Source organism: Thalassophryne amazonica, chromosome 1, assembly GCF_902500255.1.
Source record: "Thalassophryne amazonica chromosome 1, fThaAma1.1, whole genome shotgun sequence".
Lineage (NCBI taxonomy): Eukaryota > Metazoa > Chordata > Actinopteri > Batrachoidiformes > Batrachoididae > Thalassophryne > Thalassophryne amazonica.
The window spans coordinates 63,137,400-63,153,034 of record NC_047103.1 but is presented as its reverse complement, the minus strand read 5'-3'; the positions used below and the strand labels follow the sequence as shown (position 1 = coordinate 63,153,034).

Here is a 15,635-nt window from a genome sequence, read left to right as displayed (position 1 = left end):
AGACACCCAAAGGCTAAAAACAACAAGCTGGTCCAGACTCCATCACACATGCAAATGAGTGTATGTTCAAATAAGTTTACGGGGGTGGGGGGTGAAAGGGCTGGGTGAGCCACTGACAGGAATGGAATGTTGATATTTTTGTGGCATTTCATGTCTTTCCCTTAACATTTGTGACACCAGATTAGCATTGGAAGGCGCACTGGCACGGGCGACGGCGATCAAGACAGGCCCCCGGAGACAAACAAACGAGTAACACAGGCAGTTTCTTCATTTCCTCCTCCACTGCTTACACTCCAACCCACAAGGCTTTGGGACACGCTGGAGGACATGGCACCAGCTCACAGTAACAACAAACCCCGTGCTTCCCATCCAGCAGCCGCAGTCACTTAGGACTATTAATTACCGCTCTGAATTTCCTTCTCCACCCGTAGCCATGCGTGTCCCCCTCAGACAAACAACCACGGCAGAAGCATCTTGATTATTATAGCTTCTGAAAAGTCAGATTGTCTTTTATTGAAGTTGCCCACTGGCCGTGCAGGTTTCTCTCTCTAGTTCCATGAATCAGACAAAATCATGAGACTGCTCCTGCAGTGCCCGTGAGGTCGACAATGAAGAGTCCCATGTTGTTGGAGTTATGAACTCACGTGAGGCTGGAGTGTGCACGCGTGCACACACACACACACACACACACACACACACACACACACACACACACACACACACACACACATATATTCATGTTAAATACTGGCTGAAAACTGCAGCCACACTTTGCAGCCAAAGGAGTCGTGAGCAGCCTGCTGTTCTATTCTTCACCAGCAGGGAGCACTGTGGCTCTTTCAAAACCTACAAAATAGAGTCAGGCTGCATCCACAGCAGGGATCTGCTGTACAATGAACTTACAAAATAGAAAAAAGAAAGAAAGTATTAAAAGGAAAAGGGATTATAGGGAACTTACAGGAGCGGTGAAATCACTGTATCTGAAAGAAAAATGAACTAAAAATCTGTTTATCACAGAAAAGAGAACAGCTTTTACCCTTTTAATTGTTATTTTTTGATAAAAAGAAAAATTAATGAAGTTACATTTGCCTGGTGATAACAAAATACAGCCATTCCACACAATCTCGGCCCTGCAAACTTGCAAAAAACCAAAAGCAAAACAAAATTTAAACTAAAGCAAAATTCCCTCCATCACACAGCGTTTGGTCATTTCTGTAACACGAGAACGCGGTCAGATTACGTTGTTAAGTGTTGTGCACCGACCCCTGTTGTTGTTAAAGCACTTTGCTCAGGGACACATTAATAATTTTTGTGCCTGCTGTGAAAAAATTAAAAGGGAAAAACCCGTTTTATGGTCGCGGGGCATTTGGGATCGTCCATGCCGCTCGCCTATCTTCGCGTCTTTAACCCGTTAGTTTGATTCACGACCTCTGGGGCGGGAAAGTAAAAGCTAAGGCTGCCACTTGTCTCTCCTATGAGTTGCGTCCACTATATCCCTTTCGCGTGGCGCTTTATGGCCTGCCGGAAAAAGGGTGAGGGACGTGCGAGTGTGATTGAGAAAGAAGCGCAGGAGGCGAGAGGCGAGATAGATATAGGGAGATTCAGAGGGTTATTTGTCCCTCTTCCCCTCTCTGAGAGCTAGGAATCATAGTCGGTGTGACAGGTCGCCGGCCCCCATCAGGGTTGATCTATATGAGACCCTCTTTATTGGCAATTTCAACCCAGGGACAGATGAGACTGCAGCCAGCCAGCCGGACAGCCAGACGATGATGAAAGCGCCCGGGACTCACCTGTGACTCTCACACTGAAGGCTAGAGAAATAATGCATCAGGGGTTATATGTGGTGCTATGTGCTGTGTGCGGCGTCTAGATGTGCGAGTCATGAACGTGTGTGTGTGTCAGTGTGCGCGTGTGGGAGAAATAATGTATGGCTGCTGTCATGCCCAGAGGTCTGTGTTTAGTATGGAGAGAATCACCGAGCTGTGTTGCAGGCAGATTTGTATTGAGACAGTTTGGATACTTTACATATTGTTGGAATGTCGGGTAAATAATTCAACTCGGAGCACGTTGGTGAATGTATCCATGTCTTATTGCTTTTGGCTTCCTTGGAATAACAAAGCTGTTGAACATATTGCATGCTGCACGCGGACCAAATACAGTTCTTTCTGTTGAATATTGTTCTCAGCAACGTTTAAAAAAATTCCAAAATCCGGATGTAACCCTGATTGGAATAAAACATCGAAGCTGCTATAAGGTCTAAAACACTACTTTAAGATTCTGATTGAACTGAAACATAAATCTATTCTTCTCCTGCAGAATGTTCACATTCAGCCCTCTCTCCCAAGTCTGTGAAACACATTTCCCATTTTTCAAAGTCCCGAATCGCATGAGGCAAATCACTGGGAACTAGCATGACAACATTCAAGATCTGAGCAGACGATATGTCCTCAGGCCATTCCTCCATCCAACACACCGCTGAATGAAAGACAGAAGCTTGCAAAGTGACGAACACCATGAAATAGCCCTGTAATGAACAATTGTTCTCCTGTGAGAAGGCTTGTTCAGTCAAGGCCAGCCGTTAGACCTGTCCCTCTGTGTTTAGCGCTAATTGATTAGGCTGCAAAACATTGATCAGTGATCAGCTGTCATGTGTCAGGGTGGGTTAGGGCATTGAACATGTTTAGAAAACAGCATGAGTCTGAATAAAGTCACACTGAAGATTGTGAAACTGCATGCATAATGATGCAGAATATGGTGGAGAAAGAAGAATACACTCACAAATATCCTTTCAGCTCCGTCGTGTGCATGAATCCTTTCAGGCCTTCATGTCTCCAGCTAACTGCATGTTGTGCATTTCCTGCACAACATGCAGGAACAACAGATACAGATACAACCTGTGCACTTTCTTTTACACTCAAAGTGGCAGCTGCATTTATTTATTTAATGTAATATGAAATTTAAGAACTGTTAAATATTCCACATTCTTAATGTTATTGATTGAAAAAAAAAAAAAAAAAAACATTTCCTGGTGTTATTCTCTGTATTGTAAAACCTGAACACACACTCAGTGATATTTTCACATACTAACGTTTCATTATTAAATGCACAGACTTATTTCTTTTTAGCATCTGCAGGCTGTAAGTGTATAATAAACATAGACACAGTTAATATGTTTGTAAAATTTGAAACATAATGAAAAATGGATAAATATTTAATATTTCTAAATGAATATAAATATGAAAAGTGTGTGTGTGTATAACCTGGAACTTTTAAATGTAATTTCTATCATGATTAATAATTACTTGCTTGAGTAAAAAACAAACAAATAAGCAAAAATGAACAAACAAAAACAAAAAACAAACAAAAAAATTCAAACATGACATAAAAACTTTGCACACACACACACACACACACACACACACACACACACACACACACACACACACACACACACACACACACACACACACACACGTGTGTCTTACTGACATTAATATGTGCATTTCTGTTTTGTAAGAAAACTGAATTACATTCTAAAACTGGGACAAATTCCTTGCGACCCGAACCCGGAAAAGTGGTTGAAGATGAGATGAGATGAGAACTGGGACAAATTTAAATCAACTGACAATACATTAGCTGTCTATTTTTTTGTAAAATAAAAAAAGACAGACCCATATCTGATTCGACATTGGTGTTTCTGTTCTGATTCTGTTTTCCTGGAGCAGTAAAGTTGGGCACTAAACTTTTTTGAATGAGCAATTGTGGCCATAATTGACACCACAAACCTGTGATGAGCAACAAGGCTTCATAAGTACCATATTTCCCCAGATTAAACACCTGGGCTTGAATAGGGGCCTTCTTCATTTAATGGCTGGGTCAAAACTTTGTCTGCAAAAAATAAAAAAAATAAATGGCTCCTTAAATAAGCACTGGGCATTACGTGCACTAAAAAGATTGATTTGGTCGAGTCACTCTTTTTTCTAAGTCTGCTGCGGGGTGGTACCTTAAAATCCTAAAGCCTGATTTATGCTTCTACAACTCTTTAACTCCGTGGCCATGCAGTGATCATGTCAACATGGGTGTGACCCTTTTGAAGTTCATTGCCCCGTTGTTGGGTGTCATGATACAATTTACCACTGGAATAGTAGGGGGCGCGATGTGGAGAACAAGGCAGGACTTTCTGTACACCTGCACCGGCACTGTTCCTGGTGTATATGCAGTCTGTGGTTCCTGGTTGTTTTTTTCCCCACTCCTTTGATCTTGACCAATTTGTCCCTCAACGAGCTCCACTTCTTTATACAATCATCAACCTCCAAACCAATGCTACGTGCAGTTTCCTTCCATGAATCACTAGTGAATGTCTAGTTTTCGACTCCGTGTTGTAAAGTTGGTCGTATTTGCACACCTTTCTAACATTTCTCTATTTATTTCTCTATTAGTAGTATATAGTGGGTTGATTACAGTGATTTTTAAGGTTATTTATGTTATTTTATTGTTAGTGATATTTATTTTTGTGGCCTTTACTGTGTAAAGGCTGGTCCTGTTTTTATTGTCTGTGCAGGTGAGCCCCCTCATGCACCAAACTAAATTTCTCAGAAAGGAGACTATTAATAAAGAACTTTGAACTTTGATTTGATCTATGATCAAAATGTAATTGGCGTGCGCACTGCAAAAAGTTTTTAAATATGACTGGACAGGAAAGAGTGAAACTGGAAAATTTACCAACTGCAGCCCTTGTGGTCTCCGTCATTTCGAGGTGTAGTTTCAATTTTTGGGAGGTGCATATCAGGCTACAGATAGAGGCTCAGAGAGGGTAAGCAGCGATGCAGACGGCTCTGATCTAATGCGGCTGTCTTTCGTTCACCACATCCAGGGATACAGTGCATCAGGAAAGTATTCACAGTGCTTCACTTTTTCCACATTTTGTTATGTTACAGCCTTATTTCAAAATTGGGAAAATTCATTTTTCCAATCAAAATTCATTCTACTCAAAGCACCCCATAAAACAACATGAACATGAACATTTTTAATTTATTAAAATAAAAAGCAAAGAAATCACATGTACATTAGTATTCTCACCCTTTGCTCAATACTTTGTTGATGCACCTTTGGCAGCAATTACAGCCTCAAGTCTTCTTGAATATGATGCCACAAGCTTGGTGCACCCATCTTTGGGCCGCTTTGCCCATCCCTCTTTGCAGCATCTCTCAAGCTCCATCAGGTTGGATGGGGAGCATCGGTGCACAGCCATTTCAGATCTCTCCAAAGATGTTCAATCGGATTCAGGTCTGGGCTCTGGCTGGGCCACTCAAGGACATTCACAGTTGTCCTGAAGCCACTCCTTTGATATCTTGGCTGTGTGCTTAGATTCATTTTCCTGCTGAAAGATGAACCGTCACCCCGATCTGAGGTCAAGAGAGCTCTGGAGCAGGTTTTCATCCAGGATGTCATTCATCTTTCCCTCAGTCCTGACTAGTCTCCCAGTTCCTGCCACTGAAAAACATCCCCACAGCATGATGCTGCCACCACCATGCTTCACTGTAGGGATGGTGTCCGGTTTCCTCCAAACAAGATGCTTGGCATTCACACCAAAGAGTTCAATCTTTGTCTCATCAGACCAGGGAATTTTGTTTCTCATGGTCTGAGAGTCCTTCAGGTGTGTTTTGGCAAACTCCAGCTGGGCTGCCATGTGCCTTTTACTAAGGAGTGGCTTCCGTCTGGCCACTCTACCATACAGGCCTGATTGGTGGATTACTGCGGAGATAGTTGTCCTTCTGGAAGGTTCTCCTCTCTCCACAGAGGAATGCTGGGGCTCTGACTGAGTGACAGTCGGGTTCTTGGACACCTCCCTGACTAAGGCCCTTCTCCCCCAATCACGCAGTTTAGACAGGCGGCCGGCTCTAAGAAGAGTCCTGGTGGATCTGAACTTCTTCGATTTATGGATGATGGAGGCCACTGTGCTCATTGGGACCTTCAAAGCAGCAGAAATGTTTCTGTACCCTTCCCCAGATTTGTGCTTCGAGACAATCCTGTCCCAGAGGTCTGCAGACAATTCTGTTGACTTTATGCATGGTTTGTGCTCTGACATGCACTGTCAACTGTGGGACCTTATATGTAAACAGGTGTCTGTCTTTCCAAATCATGTCCAATCTACTTAATTTACCCCAAGTGGGGTAAATCAAGCTGTAAAAACATCTCAAGGATCATCAGTGGAAACAGGAGGCACCTGAGCTCTATTTTGAGCTTCACGGCAAAGGCTGTGAATACTTACGTACATGTGATTTCTTAGTTTATTTTTTTTTTAAATACATTTGCAAAAAAATTCCACAAAACTTTTGTTCATATTGTCATTATGGGGTATTGTGTGTAGAAGTTTGAAGAAAAAATGAATTTCATCCATTTTGGAATAAGGATGTAACACAACAAAATGTGGAAAAAGTGAAGCGCTGTGAATACTTTCTGGGTGCACTGTAAATCCTACACACAGTAACTTTAAGGAAAGTTTGCACTGAGGCAGTGAGAGCAAAATTGCATTAATCCTACGCTTGTTTACCCTGCAAATCACAGGGGAAAATGTCTAAAAGTTGAGATTCACATTTTTTAATAACATTAAATACAGTCAATTAGAATTCAGTTACTCTGTTAGTACAACATTGAACTACATTAAAGAGTGACTGGAAATAATGGCTGACAGATTTCACAGCCCATTTCAAATGTGCATGTTTCAGAGCAGTCAAATGCATGCCGAATGCGTCACAACTATATGTTTGTCTTTGTGTCTGTCTTGTCCTGTGTACTCTTAGCTACTCTTTATTAAGTTAATTCCAGAGGCTATTTTGACATTTAGGAGTCTAATTTGCTTGGGTTGCAGACGGGTTGACCTGTAGTTTAGATAACATGGCCTGACAGGATCATAGAAAAGTCTGTTTATCTGTGGAATTAAAGGGTAGAAAGAGGCCTGGTCTGGTGATAGGTGCTCTCCTGTATGGTGTACTTAAGCAAGGGAGAACAACTAAGTGAAGGACAGGCCTTGTTATTACATAAATGGTTTATTATTTGCGCTGATACAGAGCGTTTGCTTATTTAAGCCTATCAACGTTGTCCATCTAAAATGTTGAACTTGTGATCTTAGCCTCAGGTTTCTCCAGGCGTGCTGGTGGCGCTTTCACGGGCGATCTGTTATTCTGTCTTTGCAAATCTCCTTAATAAACCTATCAGATGTACCAATAGATGCACATGCAGGTGCAGCCAAAGTCAATCTACCTGAAGGGACTGCGAGCGCCGGCGCTCGCGGCTAAACACATCCTCCATCAAAACATCACAGACAGAGAAGTCACCCTCTCTCCCCTCCTGCCGCCTCCGACCCATAACCCATTTATCTTGAGATAACTTTGTCAGATTGTCAACCAAACTCTCCGGTGGGAGCCAAGCCCAAAGCCTATTACGGAGGAATCAGCGCCGGCCGAGGCTGGTCACTGCTAAATGGATACTCCCTCTGAGCTCCTGCTGCCTAGACTGCATTATTGGTGCTGCTGTTCCCACATCTGCTCGAGCCAGCCAGGTAGGCAGCCGGTAATCAGGTTGTCGAAGTCCCTCTTCGCTTGAAACGGCGTTGTTTCTGTGATTACATAAACAGAGATTGGTTATGAGTGAGCAGATGTAATGCTTGTAAAAATGTGCCTGTAACTGCATCAGGTGTTGTTGACCTCTAATGTCAATCCAGTTCTTCCTTTCTGCTTTGCCTCTGGCTACAGATACAGTGTGTACACATACTGAATATCCAAAAACACAAACTTTAAAAAGAGAATTCTGGGATTGTGCAGCCTTACTCTATTTTTAGATGTTTTGGTAGTCATCTTTTCACTCGGGACAAAAACAAAATTAATCGGTGCAATATTGATTTAGGTACCTGCTGCTCGTGGGCCAGATGGTGTCTGGAAGAGCTGGGGTTCTGGCTTGACCAGTAGCAGTGAAAAGCCAAGCATCAGTTAGTCAAGTAGGAAATGGAGGCAGGCATGGAGTAGGAGTGTGCCACCAGAGCAGTGGGGATGTGGCAACAGGGAGCTTGGACACATGAGGACCAGGCAATGGACTGTACGGTAGCTTGGTCCAACATATAGTAAGCTGAACGTCATCATATTCAGTTCCTGGTCCAGTCTGTGTATGAAGTGCTCCCAACTTTGAATCTTTACTGCTGGGACAAAGCTGGGACTTGTGTTTGGTTCTTGTGTTCTGGGGTGGGGACTCTGCAGTACATCCTCAGCCGCTGCCTGAAAGCCCTGGGAGACAGTTGCTATCATTTACACTGAAGACAAATTGCCCAGTCCTTGTGCTCAGCTATTGCCTGCTCTCAGCATCACAAACCAACAAAACAGACCATCCTCTTTATTAAGGCTGGAGAGAGACCAGATCAGCAGGTGATGGTCAGCTAGTGATGGATGGCAGCTGATGGTCCACCTGGGGAGGCAACAACTTTTCCCAGAGTCCATCACAATGACCACACAGACACCAGAGACAATCTCAAGCTCACACTTCACTCGGGGGACTGCATGGAGCTAGGTATGCTGACCTGGCAGAAGACTGCCATAGATAAGGGTCTAGGACATGGTGCCTGCCTATTGAAGTTGGCTGTAGAGAATTTCCTGGGTGGTTCCTTTGCAGGGCATAACATTTTTTGTGTTTAACAGGATTCCACAAAAGACTGGCCATCAAGCACAGCACTGAGAAAGCAAAGAAGGCCTCAACATGGCTGTGGTCAAGAGGGAGTGAACCATGGAGAGGTGATGGGATTCTAATCATACCTAGTGGGGTCGACTGAGTGAGTGTGCATGATGCTCTGAGAAACTGAAACACTTGGTGTCCCTGGGTATAATGATGATGTGTCTGAGTGTATTGTAAGGTGTATTTCAGTAACTAGACCAAAAACACCATCACAGGTTAACCAGCTAATTAATGTAAAGGCACAGGCCAAGCTAAAAACACTCAGAGTAAACCACTAAACAGGCAAATACATCATTAGAAGTGTCTGGTAGCATGGAGAGGATCACTACGGGGGTAAAGATGTGCATGTTTACATCACTAAATGTAAATAAGTCTTTTTAAGAAGACCAGTTATACAGTTAGCCATTTATGTTAGCCTCCTAGCCACTGCCTGGTGTTGCTGTCCACTGAGACATTACAAGTCAATTGCTGATGAGGAGCACAGTTGCCAATTCCTCAGTAAGGGCCCCTTCACACATAGTGCGAAGTTTGGACAAAAACGGGGAAACAGCGCAAAACAGTTTGAATTGAGCGCACAAAACATTGCATCGATTTGCAGGCATGCACGAACCTGGTGCGAGAGTTCATGCACGCGCCGGTGTTCGTCGAGCAGGAACAGTGCCAGGTGCAGCACATGGCGTCGCTTATGTGGAAGAAATAAAAACCAGCTGATACGTGTGGAACCACATCACACCACTTATGTGGAATAAATAAAATAATAAAAACCAGCCTGTATGTGTGGTACCACATCGCGCTGCTTATGTGGAATAATTAAAAAAAACTAAAAGAAAAAAATACACCACCCGGGACGCGAACTCGCACCTTTCAAAACCTTTGACTCCCAGTCAGAGACTTTGCCACTGAGCCATGGAGGTGTTTTATGAAAGTTGTGGGAAGCTGCCTCACATCAGGAAGGACATGGAAGTTTTACAAAAGAAATTTAAATCGCACAGCATATAAAAACACGGCATTTATCAAGTGAGCAATACAAATATGATCTGTCTGTTCCTCTGGTGATGATCCATGGTCACTGACATACAGTCATGAAATGACATGAATGAGAAGCAGTGTGCTCTGATCATGTCCACATCTACTGGTCAGGTGCCTCCAGTTGGCCGCGCCCGTGTTCTGCCTGACACGTGTGTCTTGTGGACAGTGCGCCACAGCACATACACCGTGTCATATGGAACAGCTCACGTGGGTGACGTGACGGTCAGATCACCCGCTGTGTGTTCTAATCTGATGGTCCGTTTCAACCTGGGGGGCTGTCAGTGTCCGCTCTGTGCACTTCGCTCGCTTGCTGCAGCTTGTCGCCACCACGGCGATATATGTTTGTATTTATTTCCACATAAATACAGCAATCAGACACACACGGCTCACAGTGGACAGGTGTTAGTCCATGACTGTCCAAACACAGTAGGTGTTGTGTAGCTGGAATGTCCAGAATGACAGATCACCACAGTTGCTTCTGTCGGAAGCCACGCCTCCCGTGAGTGGAGCGCACACACCCACGTGTCAGTGTGTGTTTGCAAAGTCATCTTCGTGGGAAACGTAGACAGATTTCACAGCAGTATGACAGTGATTGTCTGCAGTCTCTTGTCGTGCCAAGAGTGCGACTGGCCACACATTTTCTAAGTGCCATGCAAGTGGTGTTAGGTGTTTGTGCATGTCACCTGGATGGGTTCGCACAGTGCACACTTTGTCTTTCAGGTGTTTGTGTGTGCACATAGTTGTAGCAACAAGAGTACAAGGCGTTGCTGACAGGGACGACATTACATGGTTTACACATGATTCCTGCGTCATGCGCATTAAGTGTGCACTTCATCCAAACTTCGCAATATGTGTGAAAGAGCCCTAAGGAAAGTCGCTATCAGTTGTCCTAAAAGTCGCTAGAAGTCACTAAATGATGTTATCAACTTATTTGTATAATTTGAAGTGCATGTAATTGTTAATGACACTGTAGGAGAGGAATAACATAGTGGGAGGGACCAAAAGTGACTAAAAACACCCTAAATATGTTTAGAACTATAAATGAACTTTCTTCTGTTGATTCTTGGGCTTGGAAATATCAAACGTGACCCAAAAGTGACACTCTAGCGGAGTTACTTGTTTTTTTGTTTGTTTGTTTGTTTGTTTACTTTAGCTTCCTTAAGTCTGATATTTAGTGCAGTGATTTTTGACCAAAAAAAAAGTCTACCCAGAAATTTGACCTCTGATGTGCCACACAGGCAATTGGGACAATTATTTGCTGTTCTTTTGCATGCCGGTGTCACCAACCGAACAGCTCCCCTTAAAAATCAGTCCGCCCTGCCTTCACTGCGTATGCGTCATTTTGGTGTGTCAGCAGTGTCATTTCTGAGCTTGTGCAGCGATTCACTGATTATCACCTTGTTTGTGCTTTAAACTGCTCTCGAGTCATCATCTATCTCAGCGACAGATATCTGAAGCTTTTGTACAACAATCATTTCCACCTAAATTCAGCATTGTTTCTTAATAAAAGATGGGGGAACCAATCAGATCACCACAGCAGCACATGTGAGACTGATGTGGTGCTGCGCCTATGTCATTTCGGGGCGTCAGTAGTGCAATGAAGCGATTATCGCCTTGGTTCTGCTTAAACTGACTTTAGAATGGTTTAAGAGGTTTTAATTTGTCATCTGATGATTAATAATACCATTACTCCCTTTGACCGTTTTGGGTGTAGAGAGTCAGTCTGAGATACATGCGCAGTGAAGGCAGGGCGGACCAATTTTTAGAGGGGGCCGTTTAGTTGGCGACACCGGTGAAAAAACATTTAAGACTCGGGCTAAAAACAATTTACGAATAGAATTTTATATGGCGAAAAGTAAACATACACAGTTGCAAAGACGGAGGTGGGAACCAGCTTGTTTTGTGTCTGTGTGAGCCAATCAGAAGTGCTCAGTGCAAAGAGCTCTCAACCAATGAAATGGAGTACCTCGCTGCTAGTTGTCTGTCTCCTTTTCTGTGCGAGCGGAGGAGGTGAGTGATCTATGTGCTTTGGAAGGGGGAGGGCTCCAGTCCCACAAAGGCACCTGCTGCTCATTGAAGAGAAATACATGCTTTCACATCAGTCTCCAAAAGTCTCCAATAACACCAGGAAAAGTTGCTAGATTTCTCACTAGTCGCTGTTTCGAAAAAAAGTTGCTTGAAGGGTCTGAATAGTCGCTACATTTAGCGGCAAAGTTGCTAAGTTGGCAACACTGATGAGGAACTGTCACTTATACACTAAATTAGCCAGCAGAATGCAAGTTACCAGATTGTTGAGAGGAAACTCAAATACAGTGAGAACATAGAAACCACACACCGAAAGAAACTGAGCTTTGGTAGAAGTGAAACATAACCTTCTTGTTGTGAGGCTAACTGCTGCCTCATCTTGCTGCCTGATAGTTTAAAATGTGCACTCAGTTACATTCAGCTGTAACTGCAAGTTACACAAAAAAACAATTACCGGCAAACAATTTCCTGCTAGCATACTGTATATGCTGCTCGCATAATGTTTCTTTTACATAGTTGTTTGAGGCGGCTCAGATTTTTCAGAAGTGGCATTCGAATCTTCCTTTGTGTGCCATTCAGCCTCAGTCGTGTTATGTGGGAAGGGGCCATTCTTGATGTATTATCAGCAGATATGTTTTTGTTTCAGTCACAATGACAAAATTCTAAACAAATGTTTTTGGATCCGTCCCACAGTCCCCCAAAATACGATCTGATAAACACCCGAACTTAGCCTGTTACCTTAGGTGGTTCGGACTCGAAGAGAGGGACATGGTCAGGCTTCTTTCGTCACAAAGCTGCGCTCCACTCCTTCATCGTGAATTGTGTTGCTGCTGCTGCCAACATGGCGACGCCAAGATATGGGCTTCATATCAGCTGTTCTAGGTCTCTACAGAAATCATCTGGATGATGTTACGCAGGCTTTGTCCAGTAAATATACAGTCTACGATTGTAACATATCATCCAGGCCTGCACTATTCCAATTCAGTACCTTTGGTCCATGATTATTTTAACACGAAATAACGGAGACAAAGAACAGCACTGTAGAGAAGCAGAGGCACAACAGAGAGGAATCATGGGAATGTATTCTGCTTTGAAAACTGGTGCTCTCTTTACACAGATAGTTTTAAAGGGTGAGAGTTTCTGGGTTGTCATGTATAGCAAAGCAGTTATTGGTTATAATGGCCAAGAGAGAAATTTAGTTATGACTGCCTGCTCAATATGGTGATGATAGTATGACTTATTGATTTTGCATCTGACTTCAAGATACCAAAGTTTTCTTGGCTAACATGATTTCGATATTATAGAGTTATAGTAACAGCTCAAAGTTAAAATATGAACAGTAAGGAGAGTTTGAAGCAGTGATGTCATGTACAGTTAAGATGTGCAATCACAAACATGGCATTTTTATATGAAATGCTTCAGATTGTTGTTTTATGAAAAAGATAAACATTAGCTTGACAACTGATAAGCTATGAAATGCTCTGATAAAGCTATGTAGCTAGCTAGATATATAGGTATTTATCATACAAATCACTGTTTACTAGATCAAGTAGTTCAAATGGAACTTGGGATAAAGAAGTACTTTGATCAAATGCAGGGGCATTCATTAGAGTGCATACTGCTGGTAAGGTGGAAAAGGCCCTTCAACCATAATACCCCTAACCCATTTTCATTCTTGATGTCTAAACTGATCAATTATCCATAATCACCTGACTTTATGTCATTTTCACTGGATTGTTACTGTTACCCGGCTATGAATGAAACTGTGTAATATCGTTTTTCAAAATAATTTTCTCCATAAAGTGTGACTTATAATCTAAGGAACACACATTACTTGATTTCATGAGAAATTGTCAACAACACCCAATATAAATAAACTAAAATGGCAACAGTTGGAGAGGGAGATCAGAGCCCACCTTTCTATAAAAAATTGTAAAAATTGTTCCCTTAGTCTAATCCTAATGACAGAACCCAACCAATAAAAAACAAACAAACTTTGTTGGTTGATGTGATAAAGTGACCTGCTCAGGCAATAGTATCAGGCTGGTATCATTCCCTTAGCAAACAAGAAGGTGCACTCATACACCGAGCATCCCCGTGGCATTAATTTGGCTTAGTGTTGGCTTGATCACTTTGGTAGATAAATTATGAGATTTACACTGAAGCATGTGTTTGTACACTGATACTGTATGGGCAAATAAAAACAAGCTGTGTTAATGACCTACCCATGCTACTGCACTGGGAACTAGGTAAACAAAATTTTGGCAGTTCCGCATTCAGAAATTAAAGCTGAAAGATTTATAAATTATATTAATAAATATATTTTTGTTGTTGAATGGTTAGTGCAGGAACATGATACTGGGGGAAACCCTTGACTATGTAGAGATATTTTGAGGCTCTCAGTGAAACCCAATTATGATGTATTTCAACCTCATCTGCGATACACTCACTTGGAGTGTCCACTTCAGACTAGGTGCAGATCAGTTAAATTTTGCTCAAGTTATCAAAGGAGCAATGTTGTGAAAGTGTAGGTACACGGACCCACAACAGGGGGCGCAATGAACGGACAATGGAGAAAAGTAAGAACAAGTTTTACTGTTGTGAAAATAGCACAACTGATACAACAATTAGCAATTTGGAGGTGTAAGCCGAAATCTGCTGGTGTCTTGTGGGCAGGCCCGAAGGTAGGAGACGTCCGTCCTAGTTGAACCGGAACCACCCAGATCTCCTCTGCCACCGAAACCCAGAAGTACTGGAACCGCCAAGTCCCGAATTCCCAGGTGGCCACTGCCTCCGCTCGTCGGATCCGGTACTGCTGGCGGGAAAGAACACAAACACACAGGTTGGGATGCGACCGCACCCGGTAGATGAGAGGGGCAAAGCCGCCTCCACCTCTTGTCACACTGAAGCAGGAAAGGTGAGTACTTATCTGAACACTTGGCCTTCCGCTGTCCTGAAAAGTTTATACAGTATCGTCACACAGATATATGTTGCAGAGGTGATTACCTTAAACTCAAGGTGATATCTCGGCACTGAGGTGGAGACGCTGTCCTGCTGATATACCTCCGTACTGAGTGAAGTCAGCTGTGTCCAGTAATGGGTGACAGCTGTCACCCTGGCTGCTCTCATCAGGCGGCGGCGCCCTCTGGTGCCTGGAGCCCGCACTCCAGGCAGGGCGCCCTCTGGTGGTGATGGGCCAGCAGTACCTCCTCTTCAGCGGCCCACACACAACAGGACCCCCCCCTCAACGGGCGCCTCCTGGCGCACGACCGGGCTTCTCCGGATGGCGGCTAAAAGTCGGCCAGGAGGGCCGGGTCCAGGATGAAGCTCCTCTTCACCCAGGAGCGTTCCTCGGGGCCGTACCCCTCCCAGTCCACCAGGTACTGAAGACCCCGGCCCATTCGACGGACATCGAGGAGCCGACGCACGGTCCAAGCCGGTTCCCCGTCGATGATCCGGGCAGGAGGTGGTGCCGGACCCGGGGTGCAGAGGGGTGAGGTGTGATGGGGCTTTATCCGGGAGACATGGAACACTGGGTGAATCCGCAGCGAGGCCAGCAGCTGAAGCCTCACTGCGACGGGATTGATGATTTTGCGGATTTTGAAGGGACCGATGTATCGTTCTTGGAGCTTGGGGGAGTCCACTTGAAGGGGAATGTCCTTGGTGGACAACCACACTTCCTGCCCAGGACGATACGTGGGAGCCGGGGCCCGCCGCCGGTCTGCATGTGTTTTCGCCCTCGTCCGGGCCTTCAACAAGGCAGAGCGGGCGGCACGCCACACCCGACGGCACCTCCGTAGGTGGGCCTGGACCGAGGGCACACCGACCTCTCCCTCGACCACCGGAAACAAGGGGGGCTG

At 44.1% G+C, this 15,635-nt stretch overlaps 1 long non-coding RNA gene across 1 annotated transcript; it reads right to left on the bottom strand.

Annotated features, from left to right (window-relative positions):
• Positions 1–3,697: 3,697 nt before the first annotated feature.
• On the bottom strand, positions 3,698–11,985 carry LOC117519618. Its single transcript, XR_004563376.1, has 4 exons — positions 11,541–11,985; positions 9,900–9,905; positions 4,585–4,591; positions 3,698–3,708 (listed from the first exon to the last, which is right to left on the bottom strand). It is a non-coding gene; the product is annotated as an uncharacterized LOC117519618 (long non-coding RNA).
• Positions 11,986–15,635: the final 3,650 nt, after the last annotated feature.